Source organism: Balaenoptera physalus (genome assembly GCF_965194825.1).
Source record: "Balaenoptera physalus genome assembly, chromosome: 15".
Lineage (NCBI taxonomy): Eukaryota > Metazoa > Chordata > Mammalia > Artiodactyla > Balaenopteridae > Balaenoptera > Balaenoptera physalus.
The window spans coordinates 37,733,610-37,752,553 of NC_138894.1; the positions used below are offsets into that span (position 1 = coordinate 37,733,610).

At 38.7% G+C, this 18,944-nt stretch overlaps 1 long non-coding RNA gene across 1 annotated transcript in view; it reads right to left on the reverse strand.

Moving 5' to 3' along the window:
- Positions 1-18,659, reverse strand: part of LOC309643410 — a 33,726-nt gene extending 15,067 nt beyond the window's left edge. Inside the window, exon 1 of the long non-coding RNA XR_014253724.1 lies at positions 17,331-18,659. This is a non-coding gene — a long non-coding RNA (uncharacterized lncRNA). The remainder of the gene's footprint in view (positions 1-17,330) is intronic.
- Positions 18,660-18,944: the final 285 nt, after the last annotated feature.

Below are 18,944 nucleotides of genomic sequence, written 5' to 3' on the forward strand. Positions count from 1 at the left end.
TAAGTGTAAAAAGTTGTGCAACCATTACCACAATCTAATTTTAGAGCATTCCCATCACCCGCAAAAAGAAATCCTGCATCCTTTTGCAGTGACTCACCCCCTCTCTCCCCTGCCTACCCGCTCCCTAAATTTCTGTTTTATACAGGGGCCTACAGCTAAGGTGAGTCTCTTGACCATTTTTGAGACGAACATTGCCCCCATACCTTTTTTTTTTAACTGTTTAAAGCAGCATTCCCTGTTCCTTTGGGCCCAATTCTAAAGAATCCAGGCTAATCTAGGTTTAGAGACTGCAGAGGGCCGAAGGTCAAAGAGGTTAACATGCCCTCATTACACTGGATGTTTCTGTGCTAGGCCAATCTCCAACCACACACTTTGCAAGCATCTTTTGAATAAGCTATCCAATGTGCTCCTGAATGAGCATTTGATGTGCTTTATATAGTTCAGTTTACCAGGGATCATCAATGCCTAGGAGGGGGTGGAATCTATGATCCACCTGTGAACACTGCAGATAGATTTTGGGGTTTTTTTTTTTAAATTAATTAATTAATTAATTAATTTATGGCTGTGTTGGGTCTTTGTTTCTGTGCGAGGGCTTTCTCTAGTGCCGGCAAGCGGTGGCCACTCTTCATCGCGGTGCACGGGCCTCTCACTATCGCGGCCTCTCTTGTTGCGGAGCACAGGCTCCAGACGCCCAGGCTCAGTAGTTGTGGCTCACGGGCCTAGTTGCTCCGCGGCATGTGGGACCTTCCCAGACCAGGGCTTGAACCCGTGTCCCCTGCATTGGCAGGCAGATTCTCAACCACTGTGCCACCAGGGAAGCCCTAGATTTTGTTTTTTAAAAAGAAGCCCCTCCCCTTGCTCACCTCACTGTGATAAGCGAGGATGACTCAAGAATAATGTCAGCCCCAGATCACACTGAATTGTAAGGGATGCTGGGTGTCTTAGGCAGAAGCCCTTCGTGCAGCGATAGGAGGCCAGCGAAAGCTTTCCCAAATCCATATCCAGGGCACCTGGGGAAGCGGCTGAAGCAGGAGAGTTTTATAAAGATGCAGCCGTTTGGGTGGGTCCTGAAATGGAGGTGCGTAGCATGGCCAGTACTCACTTCCCCCCACAGTCTTTCAGGGAATGAGGCTTGCATTCTGTTTGCACAACAAGCACAGAACCTCGGAAGGAATGACTACATCCTGAGAAGTTATTTTCACGTTGAGTCTTTAACCAGGACCAGAAGTCTTAAACTGTGAAAATGCTACACTGGCCATACGTTGTAAATTAATTTTGTCGTCCCCCCACCCACCAACTTCCATGTTAATGCCATCAAACTAATCCTGTAATCAGCCACCCACTTCACCCCACCTCCACACATGTCTTTTGGTTATGTTTTTTTAATCCTCTTTCCACAAATAAGCCTGCAGCCATAACGTTTAAATTAAACCAGGATGTCTAAGGTGTCTTACCTTCCTAACATGTTGAAAGATTTTACGAAAAACTGCCATTACCCAATCTATTTCTCAGAAAATGCTTCAATCCCTCCCCCAGCCTAAAATGACTATTTCTTGGGGGTATAGTGGAGGTGAGTGTTGAGGAAAACCTCTGGAAAGTGAAAATAAAGCTCAGGAAAAGGTTTGAAATTCCTCTAGGGTTTACATCTGAATCTAAAGTTCCACCAGCCTCAAACCACCTTCCCTTCCTGTATCTCTCTCAGCTGTTCGAGGACTTTTTTTTTTTTTTACAAAAATAAAATAAAGAGACTTCTAAAAGACTTGAAAAATAGGAAATGGTGGATCACAACTCTCAAAAAACGTGGGACACCAAACGTGAGACTGATTTCCAAACGAAGTGTAAACGCTCAGACTCAGCACCCCTTCCCTTTCTGCACCAGCGCCTCCCATGTACGCCCCTCAGGGCCATCACTTTTTCCCAAAGAGATGAGAAAACCACTTCACACTCCTAATGTGAAACCACGGATTCCGGTTTTTTTTTAATTGCTCAAAAAATTAGAAATAAGGGCAATTTTACTAGTCCCCCTCAAGGATTTTTAAACCATTAGAATCCTACTGCAAGGTCTTACCCAGTTGGGCCATCCCTGGTAGGTGCCCCAGCACACACGTGCATGTGCGCACACACACCCACACAGAGGTGTACATGCAACAGCACCTACCCCACACTCCCCACGTGTCCATATGTATCTCCTGCTGTAGCTTCTTCATTGTACAGGTTTATAAGAATGAAGCAGGGGGACTTTCAGTTTTCAGTTGCACATGTAGGAAGCTGGGAAGTAGCCATTCCCTCCAAACAAGTAAAAAGCTGAACAGAGGGCTTCCCTGGTGGCGCAGTGGTTGAGAATCTGCCTGCCAATGCAGGGGACACGGGTTCGAGCCCTGGTCTGGGAAGACCCCACATGCCACGGAGCAACTAGGCCCGTGAGCCACAACTACTGAGCCTGCGCGTCTGGAGCCTGTGCTCCGCAACAGGAGAGGCCGCGATAGTGAGAGGCCTGTGAACCGCGATGAAGAGTGGCCCCCGCTTGCCGCAACTAGAGAAAGCCCTCGCACAGAAACAAAGACCCAACACAGCCAAAAATAAATTTAAAAAGAAAAAAAAGCTGAACAGAATGAAAAAATCAACAGCTCTTCTTGGATCCATAAGAAAGGTGAGGACACAAGGCAAATTGCTGCCCCCAGATTGGAGAGACAGACCAGCCACACAGGGAGTCTTGGCTGCCCGGAGCAGAGACCCACAAGTGGGAATCACCACAGGAACCAGTGCCCAGTAGGGAAATCTGAACTATAGTTGGTGAATTGCTGGAGGCTCAGTGCAGACAACTCTGAGATTTAAAAACTCCAGGAGCATCCAGTCATAGGGGGAGCCCCACAATCTTGGAGATTTACCTCCAAGAGCTCGTCCAGGCTCCTGGAGTGAATACTGGAGAAAAATCCTCTTGTGTTTCTGGTGGGAGGTGGGGGTGGGTGTTTAGGACAACAGGACTTATTCTGAAATGGCCAGAGCCCTCTGTTTTTCCTAACAAGGCCTGTCCTCAGGGGAAACTAGTTAATCAGAGCCCAGGGTATCATTAGAGCAAAATTAACCTGGGGGAAGGGAATTATCCAACTCCAGCCCACTCTAGCCATCCTCTCCCACCTAAGGGAGGAGGAAAAATTTTAAAAACACTAGCTTTTAAAAACATAGTCCAGAGGCACAGGCTCACTAAAAGACCGAGACCTAATCCTAGCACAGAACACTTCTCCTTTCCCCACATCTCATTACCACATCATTAAAAGATTATTTACAGCTGTTTCATTTACCTGATACCTTATGTCCAGCTATCTGGAAAAATTGGTATGCAATAAGGCATACCAAAAGGCAAAAAACACAATTGGAAGAGACAGAGCAAGCATCAGAATCCGACATAGCAAGGATGTTGTTATCCTAGCAGGAATTTAAAACAACTATGTTTAATATGCTAAGGATTCTAATGGATAAAGTAGGCAGCATGCAAGAACAGATGGGCAATGTAAGAAGAGAAATGGAAATCCTACAAAAGAACCAAAAAGAAATGCTAGAAATCAAAACCACTGTAACAGAAACGAAGAATGCCTTTGACAGGCTTATTAGCAGACTGGACAGAGTAGAGGAAAGAATTACTGAGCTTGAGGATATCTCAATAGAAACTTCCAAAACTGAAAAGCAAAGAGAATAAAGACTGAAAAAAACAAAACAGAATATCCAAGGGCTGTGGGACAATTACAGAAGGTATAACATACACATAATGAGAATACCAGAAGGAAAAGAGAAAGAGAAAGGAACAGAGGAAACATTTAGAATAATAATGACTGAGAATTTCCCCAAATTAATGTCAGATTAATCCACAGATGCAGATAGCTCAGAGAACACCAAGCAGGATAAATGCAAAAAAAACACAAATAACAACAACAAAACCCTACACCTAGGCATATCATTTGCAAACTACAGAAAATCAAAGATGAAGCAAAAGTCCTGAAAGAAACCAGAGGGGAAAAACAACTTAGCTATAGAAAAACTTCTCTTCAGAAACCAAGCAAGCAAGAAAAGAGTGGAATGGAACATTTAAAGTGTTGACAGAAAAATGCTACCAACCTAGAATTCTGTACCCTGCAAAATTGTCCTTCAAAAGTGAAGGAGAAATAAAGACTTTCTCAGACAAACAAAAATGGAGAGAATTTGTTGCCAGTAGACCTGCCTGGCAATAAATGGTAAAAGAAGTTCTTTAGAGAGAAAGAAGATAATATAGGTCAGAAACTCAGATCTACATAAAGAAAGGAAGAGCATCAGAGAAGCATTAAGTGAAGGTAAGAAGAATGAAGCACAAAGAAAGGTTTGAGGAATACAAGTAGGTCTTCTGTAGTTTGCAGAAAGCACATTCAGTGTGGTTCTGCTACTGAGAGGGGTCAACTTATGGGAAACCAATTAACCACAGAGTCAACGTTTGGAAGATGTGAGCAATGAGGAGGAAGAAGGAAGAGAGAGAGGAAAAGTGGCCTTCTGCTTGAGGAAAGCAGTTAGAAAAGCCCCTTAGACACCATGTAGCACCTCATTATAATTCATAGACTTGCCATATGACAAGTCTCCATGACACCATAGCCCACTTAAAAAAAATCAAACCACTTATGATATCCCAGGGTTTAAAATGTTAGGCTTATGGCCAAAGATATCTAGAGATGCACACAAACCCAGGAAGCTTTTAAGAAGCTCTAGCTCTATCTTCTGACTTGAAGTTTTCATATTCTCCTCTCTTCAGCGAGAGCTCTACATCCAGCATTGCTAGGTCAGGTTTGATCACAGGAAGGGGAAATTATGAGTTTTATGCTTCCCATTGGACTGCAATGCTTGGGTGATGTTTGGAGATAAAACTATCCTGAGATTTTAAACACTGGCTTAAAGTTTAGCAGGAAACGTATTTTTATTATTCTGTAAGCTGGTTAAGGGGGAATTTATGTTTGTATATAAATATATATAACGTATATCAACATATATATTTATAATGATATATTTATGCATATTATATATTTATATATAATTTATATATATTTATATATTATTACAGCATAATATTGTAAGCATATACATATATTTACAAATATATATGTGTGTATATATATATATATTTACTTTTGTTGGCAGGAATGCATAGACAAGTAGCAGGAGACTTGTTTTCAATATGCACTTTAGGATAAAGATCAACTTTATGCAGTTGAATTAAGTGGCTTTAAGCAACAGAATGAGGGGATACTGGGAGAGACTTCATCATGGGACTCACTGGGAGCTTCCCTGGATGACTTGATGTCCTATCAGGGCATCTCTAAGCATCAGCCCTCAAACTGAAAACTGGCTTCATAAATTTAAATTGTCAACCACTTTTTTTTCTCTCTTAGCACCAGGTAGTCAGACTGACAGTTTAATGCAGAACTATTCTCAGTTAGAGATTCTAATACTCCATCCTTTCCACCGTGGTGACCAAAGCTGGATTTCTTTATTGTTCTGTTGCCCCCTTGCATGCCATCAGCAAGCTATCAACAACATCCTAGAGAGCTTATAAAGAAAACTACATGTATCCATTAATTCATTTATGGCACTACCTAAATTATGGCTTCAGGGTGCCTTGGTTGAAAGTGACAGGATATAAAGAGGTAATAAGAAGAGACAATGAAGATATTGAGAAAATGGTCAACTACACCAGTATACAAAGAAATGCAAATTGAAAGTCAGCAAAGGTGAAAAAAGATAGTGAAAAAGTTGTCTGCAGAGTGCTGCTAGGAATGTGAAAAATGATTATTCATAGGTTTCAGGTGGCAGCACAGCCTCCATGGCTGCCAAAATTGTCATTGACTTAATTATAAGCTACAATAGTGTTTAGGAAACCCCAGTATTGCCCTTGGTAACCAAACCAGGCTTTGGAAGCCAGAGACAGCCAGGCTGAGATTGGAGACACCCACATGCATATGCATCATAACCACTGCAGACTGCTGGAAAGCTTCTGACCTTGACCTTGACCTTCACCTTTTTTTCTTAAAAAGGAAAAAGTCTGAGAAAGGCACAGAAATAATTTTAGAATTGATGAATAATATTAAAATTTTTTCAGTTTGTTTATTTGTTGAGCCCAGGTCCTATAACAAAGGCCTCTAGCATCTACAGGTGACTTTTAGGAATACATTGGTCTTGGGATATTTTTTAGCTTCAGCTGCATCACTTTGACTTAAACAACTCACTGATATCACATTAGTTAAAAACTGAGTGTCTCTAGATCACATTTCAATATACTACAGAGCAATAGACCAATTCCTATGGTTGTTGAGGTTAACACAATTGTGGTCTGAAGCATGGGTGGAGCCCCAGATGGATGCAATCTGTTATTTACAGCTGTGTGATTGAAATCAAACTATCTAATCCTAAAAGCTTTAATTACACAGGTGATAATTTGTCTTTTCCTGCTCATTTTCAGCTAGTTTGAAGCATATTTGTATCTATGTATGCTTACTATATATGACATTAATACATATGCATAATTTTATATACACTCAACGATAACTGCAACAATTGTTTAGAACTTAACAGAGTATTTTCTTCAGGGAAGAATATTTTATCACTGACATTGTTTAGAGTTTCCAATGTAAAGTGGTAATAAAAAGGAGATAAATTGCTTTACAATGTTGTGTTAGTTTCTGCTGTACAATGAAGTGAATCAGCTATATGTATACATATATCCCCTCCCTCTTGGACTCCCCTCCCACCCCACCCCCATCCCACCCATCTAGATGATCACAGAGCACTGAGCTGAGCTAGAACCAGATTTCAAACTATACTACAAATCTACAGTAATCAAGGCAGTATGGTACTGGCACAAAAACAGAAATATAGATAAATGGTACAGGATAGAAAGCCCAGAGATAAACCCATGCACATATGGTCACCTAATTTATGATAAAGAAGGCAAGAACATACAATGGAGAAAAGAGACCCTCTTCAATAAGTAGTGCTGGGAAAACTGGACAGTTACATCTAAAAGAGTGAAATTAGAACACTGCCTAACACCATACACAAAAATAAACTCAAAATGGATTAAAGACCTAAACATAAGACCAGACACTATAAAACTCTTGGAGGAAAACATAGGAAAAACACTCTTTGACATAAACCACAGCAAGATCTTTTTTGACCCACCTCCTACAGTAATGAAGATAAAAACAAAAATAAACAAATGGGACCTAATTAAACTTAAAAGCTTTTGTACAGCAAAGGAAACCATAAACAAGATGAAAAGACAAGCCTCAGAATGGGAGAGAATATTTGCCAACAAAGCAACAGACAAAGGATTAATCTCCAAAATATACAAATAGTTCATGGAGCTCAATATCAAAAAAACAAACAACCCAATCAAAAAATGGTCAGAAGACCTAAATAGACATCTCTCCAAGGAGGACATACAGATGGCCAAGGGACACATGAAAGGATGCTCAACATCACTAATCATTAGAGAAATGCAAATCAAAACTACAATGAGGTATCGCTTCACACTTGTCAGAATGGCCATCATCAAAAAATCTACAAACAGTGAATGCTGGAGAGGGTATGGAGAAAAGGGAACCCTCTTGCACTGTTGGTGGGAATGTAAATTGATACAGCCACTATGGAGAACAATATGGAGGTTCCTTAAAAAACTAAAAATAGAATTACCATATGACACAGCAATCCCACTACTGGGCATATACCCTGAGAAAACCATAATTCAAAAGGACACATGTACTCCAGTGTTCATTGCAGCACTATTTACAATACCAGGACATGGAAACAACCTAAATGTCCAGTGACAGATGAATGGATAAAGAGGATGTCGCACATATATACAATGGAATATTACTCAGCCATAAAAAGGAACAAAATTGGGTCATTTGTTGAGATGTGGATGGACCTAGAGACTGTCACACAGATTGAAGTAAGCCAGAAAGAGAAAAACAAATATCGTATATTTGTTATATGATACACATTTATGTGGAATCTAGAAAAATGGTACAGATGAACCTATTTGCAGGGCAGGACATGGTGGGGAAGGAGAGGGTGGGATGAATTGGGAGGTTAGGAATGACATATATACACAACCATGCATAAAATAGCTAGTGGGAACATGCTATAAAGCACAGGAAGCTCAGCTCAGTGCTCTGTGATGACCTAGATGGGTGGGATGGGGGGGCGAGAGAGGTCCAAGGGGGAGGAGACATATGTATACATATAGCTGATTCACTTCATTGTACAGAAGAATATTTTATCACTGACATTGTTTAGAGTTTCCAGTGTAAAGTGGTAATAAAAAGGATATAGTCTTTTAGTCAATTTATTATCGTTTTAAAATTATAAATAGGCAATATACTCTCTTATTGCCTACACACAGGGAGGAATTCTCACCCCATCAGTCTAATACTTTTCCAGTTAGAAAACTTGCTCTTATATTAAAAATGATCATTTCCCCTCTTCCTTTCCAATTCACGCTTCTTATTTTATGAAAAATCTAATTCATTCATTAGAACTTCCAGAAAAATGGTAAAAGTGGGTGATAGAGTGAGCACTGTCTTTTTCCTGCTTTTAATGGAATAGCTCTAGTGTTCATCATTAAAAATAATATTGGCAGTTGGTTTTATTTAAACATATTCCATCATATTAAAAAAGAATCTCTTATTCCCAATTAACTAGAGGATTAATCAAAAATAGATATTGATTTTTATCAAAATTTCTTTTTTCTGTGCTGTGCAGTATGTGGGATCTTAGTTCCTGACCAGGGATCGAACCCTTGCCCTCTTCATGGGGAGTAGAGTCTTAACCACTGGACCACCAGGGAAATCCCATCAAATTACTTTTGACCTCTATTAATATCATTGTTCTTTTTTTCTCTCTGACCTAAGAACATGATAAATTAAGCTTTTATCCTTCATAATTATATCATTCTTATATTACTTCAACAAGGTCTACTTGGTCAATTTACAGCAGATTTCAATTTGCTAGTATTTTATTTATGATTTTTTAAAAAATCTATATTCAGAGATGGGACAAACTTGAGGTACTTTTTTTGTTTATTTAGTATTGTGCAGTCTTTGTCAGGTTTTGTAAAAGGGTTATGCCAGCTTTGAGAAATGCATTGGGAAACATTTTGTCTTTTCTTGTTCTGTGTGTGCGTGTGCGTGTGCGTGTGTGTGTGTGTGTGTGTGTGTATGTAAAATGATTCCCTCTCAATTGAGTTAATTAACATACCCATCACCTCACATATTTATCTTCTTCATCTTTTTTTTGTTTGTTTGTTTTTGGTGAGAACATTTAAGTTCTACTCTCTTAGCAAATTTCAATACTATACAATTCAGTGTTATCAACTATAGTCACCATGTTTTCATCAGACCCTCAGACCTTATTTATCTTATAACTGAAAGTTTACCTTTGTAACAACCTCTTCTAATTTCCCTTACCACCCACCCCCCCCCCACCAGCCCCTGGCAACCACTTTTCTACTCTCTGTTTCTATGAGGTCAACATTATTTTTTATTCCATATTTAAGTGATACCATGCAGTATTTTTCTTTCTCTGTCTGACTTGTTTCACTTAGTGTAATGACCTCCAGGGTCATTTATGTTGTTGCAAATGACAGGATTTCTTTCTTTCTTAATGCTCAATAAACTTTTCCTTCTCTCTCTCTCTCTCTCTGTGTTTGTGTGAGTGTGTGTGTGTGTGTGTGTGTGTTTTATGTTTTCTTGATCCATTCATTTGTTCATTGATGGATACTTAGGTTGTTTCCATATCTTGACTATAGTGAATGAACATGGGAGTACAGATATTTCTTCAAGATAATGGTTTCATTTCCTTTAGATATATACCCAGAAGTGGGATTGTTGGATCATATGGTAGTTACATTTTTATTTTTTGTGAGGAACCGCCATACTGTTTTCCCAGTTTACATTCCCACAACAGGGTACAGGGTTTTCTTTTCTCAACATCATCATTTGTTACTTCTTGTGTTTTTGATAATAGCCATCCTAACAGGTATGAAGTGATATCTCATTATAGTTTATCATTTCCCTAATGATTAGTGATGTTGAGCACCTTTTTTGTGTACCTGTTGACCATTTGTATGTCTTCTTTGGAAAAATGTCTATTCAGATACTGTGCCCATTTTTAATTGGGTTATTTGATTTTTGCTATTGAGTTGTACAAGTTCCTCCCATATTTTGGATATTAACATATTGTTATTACTTTTATTTTCTACCATTCCAAAGGCTGCTTTTTCATTTTGTTGATGGTTTCCTTTGCTGAGCAGAAGCTTTTGAGTTTGATGTAGTCCCACTTGTTTATTTTTGCTTTTGTTGCCTTTGCTTTTGATGTCAAATCCAAAAAAATCATTGCCAAAATCAATGATGAAGAGCTCACCTGCTATGTTTTCTTCTAGGAGTTTTATGGTTTCAGATCTCACATTCAAGTCTTTAATCAATTTTGAGGTGATTTTTGTATATGGTGTAAGATACAGGTCCAGTTTCTTTCTTCATGTGGCTGTCTAGTTTTCCCTGCACCATGTATGTATTGAAGAGGCTGTCCTTTCCCTCTTGTATAATCTTGTCTCCTTTGTTGAAAATCAGTTGACCATATACACGTAGATTTACTTATGGGTTCTATTCTGTTCCAGGTGTCTGTTTTTATCCTAATACCCTACTTACTATAACTTCGTAATCTAGTTTGAAATCAGGATGTTTGATGCCTCCAGTTTGTTCTTTCTCAAGATTGTTTTGGCTATTCAGGGTCTTTTGTGGTTCCATACAAATTTTAAGATTGTTTTTTCTATTTCTGTCAAAAATGCCATTGGAATTTTGATAGGGATTGCATTGACTGTAGATCACTTTTGGTCATATGGACATTTTAACAATATTAATTCTTCCAGTCCATGAACACAGAATATCTTTCCATTTATTTGTTTCTTTTTCAATTTCTTTCATCAATGTCTTATAGTTTTCAGTGTATACATATTTCAACTCCTTGGTTAAATTTATTCCTAAGTATTTTATTCATTTTGTGCTATTGTAAATGAAATTGTTTTCTTGATTTCTGTATCTGATAGTTTGTTGTTATGGTATATAGAAACACAAGAGATTTCTGTATATTAACTTTGTATCTTGCAACTTTACTGAATTCATTGATGAGTTCTAATAGCTTTTTGGTGGTGTCTTTAGAATTTTCTATATATAGTATCATGTCATCTGTGTTGATAATGACAGTTTTACTTCTTCCTTTCCAATTTGAATTCCTTTTATTTCTTTTTCTTGCCTGATTACTGTGGCTAGGACTTTCAATACTGTGTTGAACAGTGAGAATAGGCATCCTTATTTTGCTCATTATCTTAGAGGAAATGCTTTCAGCTTTTCATCATTGAGTATGATGTTGGCTGTAGGTGTGTAATACATGGCTTTTATTATGTTGAGGTATGTTCCCTCTATAACCAGTTCATTGAGAGTTTTTAATCATGAATGGATATTGAACTTTGTCATATTCTTTTTCCGTACCTATTGAGATAATTATGTGATTTTTATCCTTCATTTTGTTAACATGTTATATCACATTGTTTGATTTACAAATGTTGAACCATCCTGGAATAAGTTGTGTTTGATCTTGGTGTACAATTCTTTTAATGTATTGTTGAGTCAGTTTGCTAATAGTTTGTGGACATTTTTACATCTATGTTCACTGGGGATATCGGCCTGTAATTTCTTTTTTTGTAGTGTCTTTGTTTGGCTTTCATATCGGGGTAATGCTGGCCTCATAATATGATTTGGGAAGTGCTCCCTCCTCTGATTTCTTTGAGAAAGAGTTTGAGAAGGATTGGTATTAATTCTTTCTATGTTTGGTAGAATTCACCTGTGAGGCCATCTGGTCCTGGACTTTGTTGGGAGGTTTTTAATTACTAATTAATCTCCTCATGTTGTCAAACCCAAGTTCATGTGCCTGACGTACAGTGAGGCCAAACAAACTGAAACATCAGTCTGGAGTAGAGAAGAGCCTATTGCAAGGGTCAAGAAAGGAGAACAGGTAGCTGTGCTCAAAAGGTCTGAACTCCCCTATGGTTTTCAGGGAAGAGTTTTTAAAGACGAAACTTGGGGTGAGGGCTACAGAGTGTGTGACTTTCTTCTGATTGGTTGGTAGTAAGGTAACAGGGTGATGTTTCTGGAATCTCAACCTTCTGGTTCCAACCAATCTGGGGTCTATGTGCTTGTGGTCAGCACATAGTCACCATCCTCCACCTGGGTGAGGGCCTTAGTTTCTGTAGAACAACTCAAAGATATGCATCATATTGTTACTTATATTCCTTCAGGAGGAACTAGAAATCCTGTAACTCTATTGCCCTCTTATCTGCTTGAGCCTTCTCTTTGGAAATAGGGGAAGGCCTAGGAGACTAAAGCCTGTTTTTTTTCCTACCAACAAGAAACAGGGGACATGGAGGGGCCCTGCAGGGTCCTGCTCAGTTTCAATCCCTCCTTTTCTTTGATACTCCTCAATATTGAGAGAAAGAGGTGTGAGATAAGAAAGGGAATAATGTTTTCGATAGAGAGGTTAATCATAAACTCTGCAGAGGAACAATATTAAGGGAACTCAGTTTCACTTACTGGTAATTGGTCTGTTCAGATTTTCTATTGATTCATGATTCAGTCTTGGTAGGTTGTATGTTTCTAGGAATTTATCCGTTTCTTCTAGGTTGTCCAATTTGTTGGCATATGATTGTTCATAGTAGTCTCCTTTGATCCTTTGCATTTCGGTGGTATCAACTATAATGTCTTCTCTTTAGTTTCTAATTTTATTTATGTGCAATACCTCTCTCTCTCTCTCTCTCTCCCTCCTTCCCTCTCTCTCTCTCTAAGTCTACCTAAAGTTTCGTGTATTTTGTTTCTTTTTTAAAAACTGGCTCTTAGTTTCATTGCTCTTTTCTATTGCCTTTCTAGTCTCTATTCCATTAATTTCTACTCTGATCTCTGTTATCACCTTCCTTTTATTAATGTTGGGATTTATTTGTTCTGTTTTTAGTTGCTATAAAGTTAGGTTGTTTATTGAAGATCTTTCTTTTTTCTTAATGTAGGCATTTATTGAAATGAACTTTCCTCTTAGAACTGCTTTTGCTGCATCCCGTAAGTTTTGGTATGTTGTATTTCCATTTTCATTCGTCTCAAGATACTTTTTTATTTTGTTTGTGATTTCTTCTTTGACCCATTGGTTTTTCAGTGCCATATTGTTTAATCTACTCACATTTGTGAATTTTCCAGTTTCCTTCTTGTAACTGATTTCTGATTTCATACCATTGTGGTTGGAAAAGCTGCTTGATCTGAATCCAATCTTCTTAAATTTATTAAGACTTCTTTTGTGGCCTAACATATGATCTATCCTGGAGAATGTTCCATGTGCACTTGAGAAGAATGTGTGTTCTGCTGCTTTGGGATGGAATGTTCTGTAACTATCTGCTAAGTTCATGTGGTCTAACACAGTGTAATGTGGCACCAGAGCCAAGCAATCAAGGGTTGCTTACCCTGGGCAGCAACCACAAAACAGGGACATCAGTTGTGTGTACAAACTCCTTCCAGGGAGATACTAGTGATTTGGAATGGGCTTCAGGGAGAATGCAGATATGATGTCTGCTGGCTTCTCTGGTCTTGGGAGAGGTTTGCAGTCAGCCTCTAGATGTGTACTAAACTAGAAGCCTGACTCTCAGGGAGCAGCCTCTAAAGTATTCAAATAGGTCTCTTTCAGAGAAAGGCTGGGAGATGGGCTTTTCCATCTGGTCTTTCTGTGCTGAGCCCTGGGGTGCTAGCTGGTTAAAAACTGTTTGTTTTGTTTGCTACAGTCCTGTAGGACCCACAAATGCAAGCTAAATTGGACACCAGAGCCAAGTAGTCAAGAGGGGTGTCAAAACAACAGCAGCAACAAAAACCAATGCATCAGATATATGCACAACAAAAGCCAATGCAGCAGCAGCAACAAAAGCCAATGCATCAGATACAAAAGCCAATGCATCAGATGTATGCACAAGCTCCTTCCAGGGAGACACCAATGACCCAGAGCAGGCCAGAGGGAGTATGTGGAGACAACACCTGCCAGCCTCCTTGTCTCTGGGTAGAATCACAAATGTATGCTAAATTAGAATCCTGGCCCCCAGACAGCAGCTTTTACAAATAGACCTCTTTTGAGAAAGACTGGGAGATGGGCATTTCTGTTTGCTCTCTCTGTGCTGATCCCTGGAGGGGAGAGCCACAGTGAGTCCTCATGAGCCCATTAAGAACTGTTTCTTGTTTGCTATCGTCTAGTGGGTTTTGTAGACACAAGCCCCAGGAGCCTTTAGAAATAGTTGTTTTGGTGGCCCATTCCTCAGGTGGAAGTCTTAAAAGTTGTGGTGCTAGATTCTGAGTCAAAACCTTTTGCTCCTCAGGGTTTCCCTCCCAACTGTATGTTGCTGTAGCTGGATATAAGGTTTATGGCAAGAGTATATCTCAGCCTTTTCTACCTGTTTTGATGTGAGCATTTTCTCATTTGCCAAATGTGTAGAAGTCACTCAGCTAGTTTTTAGATTTCTTTCAAAGGGAATTGATCCACGTGTAGATATAGATCTGGTGTGTCCATGGGAGGAAGTGAGTTCAGGAGCCCTCTATGTCACCATCTTGGACTGGAACCTTCAGGAGGAAGCTCCTTGACATATGTCTTGCGTGGACAAAAGTGTTGCCTGCCATATCAATAAACAAAGGATGTTGTGGTCATCAAGCCATCAGCCACTGCAGCCACCCCCATTGGTGCACACCGAGGGGACTCAGGATGGAGAAAAACAGAATACTGGCCCCAGATAGTTAAGGTGCATATCAAAGGAATGATTTCAATGAGCCCAGCCTCTCATCTTCCCATACATAGAACAGCACTAAATTCATTAACTTGAGACGTCTGTTTTTTCTTTAATTAGCAGGAATCTTCTGATGTTCAACTACCTGTTTTGTTTTGTTTTGTTTTTTACAAAAACTCCTATATATCATGGCTCCTCCCATACCTCTTTGGAACAGTCCCTCAGAGCTATCTGAGAGGCGGTATCCCAGGCTTTAGGCCTCAGTAATGCCCCAAATAAAACATAATTCTCAACTTTTAGGTTGTGATTTTTTTTTTCAGTTGACAATTTGCAATGATTTTTTTGGATATGACACCAGAAGCACAGGAAACAAAAACAAAAATAAACATGTGGGATACATGAAACTAAAATGCTTCTGCAGAGCAAAGGAAGCCATCAACAAAATGAAAAGACAGCCTACACAACGGAACAAAATATTTGCAAACCATATATCTGATATTCAAAATGTATAACAAACTCCTTTAACTCCTTAACAACAACAAAAAAAACCCCCAGATTTTAAAATGGGCAAAGGACCTGAATAGACATTTCCAAAGAAGACATACAAATGGTCAACGAGTATATAAAAAGGTGCTCAACATCACTAATCATCAGAGAAATGCAAATCAAGACCATAATGAGATATCACCTCACTCTGCTATGATGTCTTTATTTTTTTTTTAAGGTAAGTGTTGTCAAGGATATGGAGAAAGGGAACGCTTATACACTGAGGGTGGGACTGCAAATTGGTAGAGCCATTATGAAAAATATTTGGAGTTTCCTGAAAAAATTAAAAATAGAACTATCAGATGATCCAACAATCTCAGTTCTGGGTATTTATCTGAAGGAATTGAAATCAAGATCTTGCAGAAATACCTGCACTCCCATGTTCATTACAGCACTATTTACAATAGTCAAGATATGGAAATGACCTAAATGTCCAACGACAGATGAATAGTAAAGAAAATGTGGTATATACATACTGCTACAGATTGAATGTTTGTGCCCCTCCCACCCACCGCCCACTCATCTATTGAAATTCTAACCCCCAAGGTGATGGTATTAGGAAACATAGCCTTTGGGAGGTGATTAGGTTATCAGAGCAGAGCCCTCATAGGTGGGATTAGTGTTCTTATAAAAGAGACCCAAGAAAGCTCCCTTTCCCCCTCCACCATGTGAGGACACAGTGAAAACATGCCATCTATGACAAGAAGTGGATCTTAACAAGACACTGGATCTGTCAGCATCTTGATTGTGGACTTTCCAGGCTCCACAGTGTGAGAAATAAATTTCTGTTGTTTATAAGCTACCAGTCTCTGGTATTTTGTTATAGCAGCCCAAACAGACTAAGATACATACAATGGAATATTATTCAGTCTTCAAAAAAAAAAAAGGAAATCTTGCCATTTGTGACAACATGGATGGACCTGGAGGACATTATGCTAAGTGAAATAAGCCAGACACAGAAAGACAAATACTGAATGATCTCACTTATATGTGGAATAATCAACCTCATAGAAGCAGAAAATAGAATGGTGGTTTCCAGGGGTGTGGGGTAGAGGAATGGGGAGTTGAGGGTCAAGGGTACGAAGCTTCAGTTGTGCAAGTGTGGTCAAAGAATGTCACCTGCTATTTCAGTAAATAAAGGATGTTGTGGCCATCAAACCTTCAGCTACTGCAGCCACCCCCAATGGTGTACTCTAAGGGAACTCAGGATGAAAATAAACAGGATACTGGCCCTAGATAGTTAAGGTGCATATCAAAGGAATAATTTCAATGAGCCCAGACTCTTGCATCATACCATACATAGAAAAGCACTAAATTTATTAACCTGAGATGTCTGGGTTTTCCTTAATCAGCAGTAATATTTTGATGTTCGACTACCTGCTACATGTTTTTGCAAAAACTCCAAAATATCCTGTCTCCTTCCTTACCTCTTCAGAACAGTCCCTCAGAGCTATATGAGAGGCTGTATCCTGGACTTAAGTCCTCAGTAATGCCCCAAACAAAAATTATTCTCAACTTTTAGATTGTGCATTTTTTCAGTCAACACAAGATAAATAAGTTCTGGAGATTTACTGCACAGCATTGTACCTATAGCTAAGTATTGTATACTTAAAATTTGCTAAAAGAGTAGATCTATGTTAAGTGTTCTTACCACACACACACACAAGATAATAATAAAGGGTGTGGGAGGAAACTTTGGGAGGTGATGAATATGTTTATGGCCTTGATGTTGGATGGTTTCATGGGTGTATACTAATCCTCAAACTCGAATTGTGTACATTAAATATGTATAGCTTTTTACAAGTGAATCAGACCTCAGTAAAAAATTTTAAAACAGTGTAGTGACTTAGAAGAACAACAATCATTTCATTATCTCCCTTGGTTCCTGTGGGTCAGAAATGCAAAAAGGGCTTACCTCCATGTTTCTGGGGTCTCATGCAATTGTAGTTGGATGATGGCTAGAGCTGGAACATCAGGGAACTAAAGTAGCTGGGGGCTGGCCAGGCATTCATAAAGTCTTCTCTTCATATAGTTATGGGGCCTCTCTATGTCATCTCTCCACATAGGCTAGCTTGGGCTTCCTCACAGCATGGCTCCCCATGGCAACTGAAGTCTCAAAGAGTAAGTATTCTAGTAAACCAGGTTGAAGCTGCATTGCCATTTATCACCTGCCCAGGAAGTCATGCAGCCAATCTAGATTCAAAGAAAGGAAAATTAGACTCCATATACTGATGGGGCAGCAGCAAAGTCACATTATAGAAGAACGCGTCGGATTTGGATTGGGAACGCACTCCATTTTGGAGAGAATTGATATCTAAACAATGTTACGTGTTTTGATCCATGAACATGGTATATTTCTCCGTTTATTTTGGTCTTAGTATTTTTTTCTCTTCAATATTTTGTGGTTTTCAATGTATAGATCTTGTATGTATCTTCTGTCATATTTATTTCCATCTATGTATCTGATGATTTTGATGCTCTTGTACATAGCACTTTTACTTCATTTTAAATTGTTTATTGCCAGTACATAGAAATGAACTGATTTTTATATTGACCTTGTATTCTACATCTGTGCTAAAGTCACTTATTAACTCTAATTGTTTATACATTTTATTGAATTTTATACACACACAATCATGTCATCTACAAATAATACTCCAAGCTTTATACTCTACCCCTCCCCCCAAGACTTTCAGTGCTATGATGAATAGAAACGGTGACAGTGGCCATCATGGCCTTGTTCTCAACCTCAGAGAGAAAGCATTCATTATTTCACCAGTAATTATAAACTGTAGGTTTTCTGAAATACACTTTTATCAGATTAACGAAGTTCCCTTCTATTCCTAGTTTGCTGAGAGCTTTACCATGAATCTATGTTCAATTTTATCAAATGCTTTTTCTTCATCTATTGAAATTTATTTTTTCCCTGTTCTGTTAATACATGAATTACATCAATGTTTGCAATGTTAAAACAGATTTACATTCAAATCCCATTTGGCCAGGATGCATTATCTTCTAAAATACACTGCATTCTATTTGCTAAAATTTTATTTAGAATTTTTTATTTTTATGAGAGATATTGGCCCATAACTGGCATAATTATTAATAGTGCCTCCTTTCACTTTAAATAGGTTAAATTAAATGATCACCCTAGTAAAGACTACATCTTCTTGCATTTTATTATTTACATTATTTTATTTTATTATTTACATTTTATTATTAAGTTGCAACCTTCCTGAGTTTTTCTTCTCAGGAGAGAAGAAAACTCTCAGGAGTTTTTCTTCTCATTTCAAACAGTCTTCTGAATTATATTCCCTTTTCCTTGTTCTGTAGGATTTTTTACATATGCCCAGTTTTGAGGTATAAACAGCAGGATTTGTTTTCTTTTTTTCCCCTCACCTCCAACTAAGATCAAGTCTTTCCAGACTAGATGCTGGTCATCAGCATCTAGTGAGTATAATTGTGTTGTCCTTGACCACACTGCCAATCCACTGTGTGATGAGCATCTCCTTTTCAGATCTGGAGTACA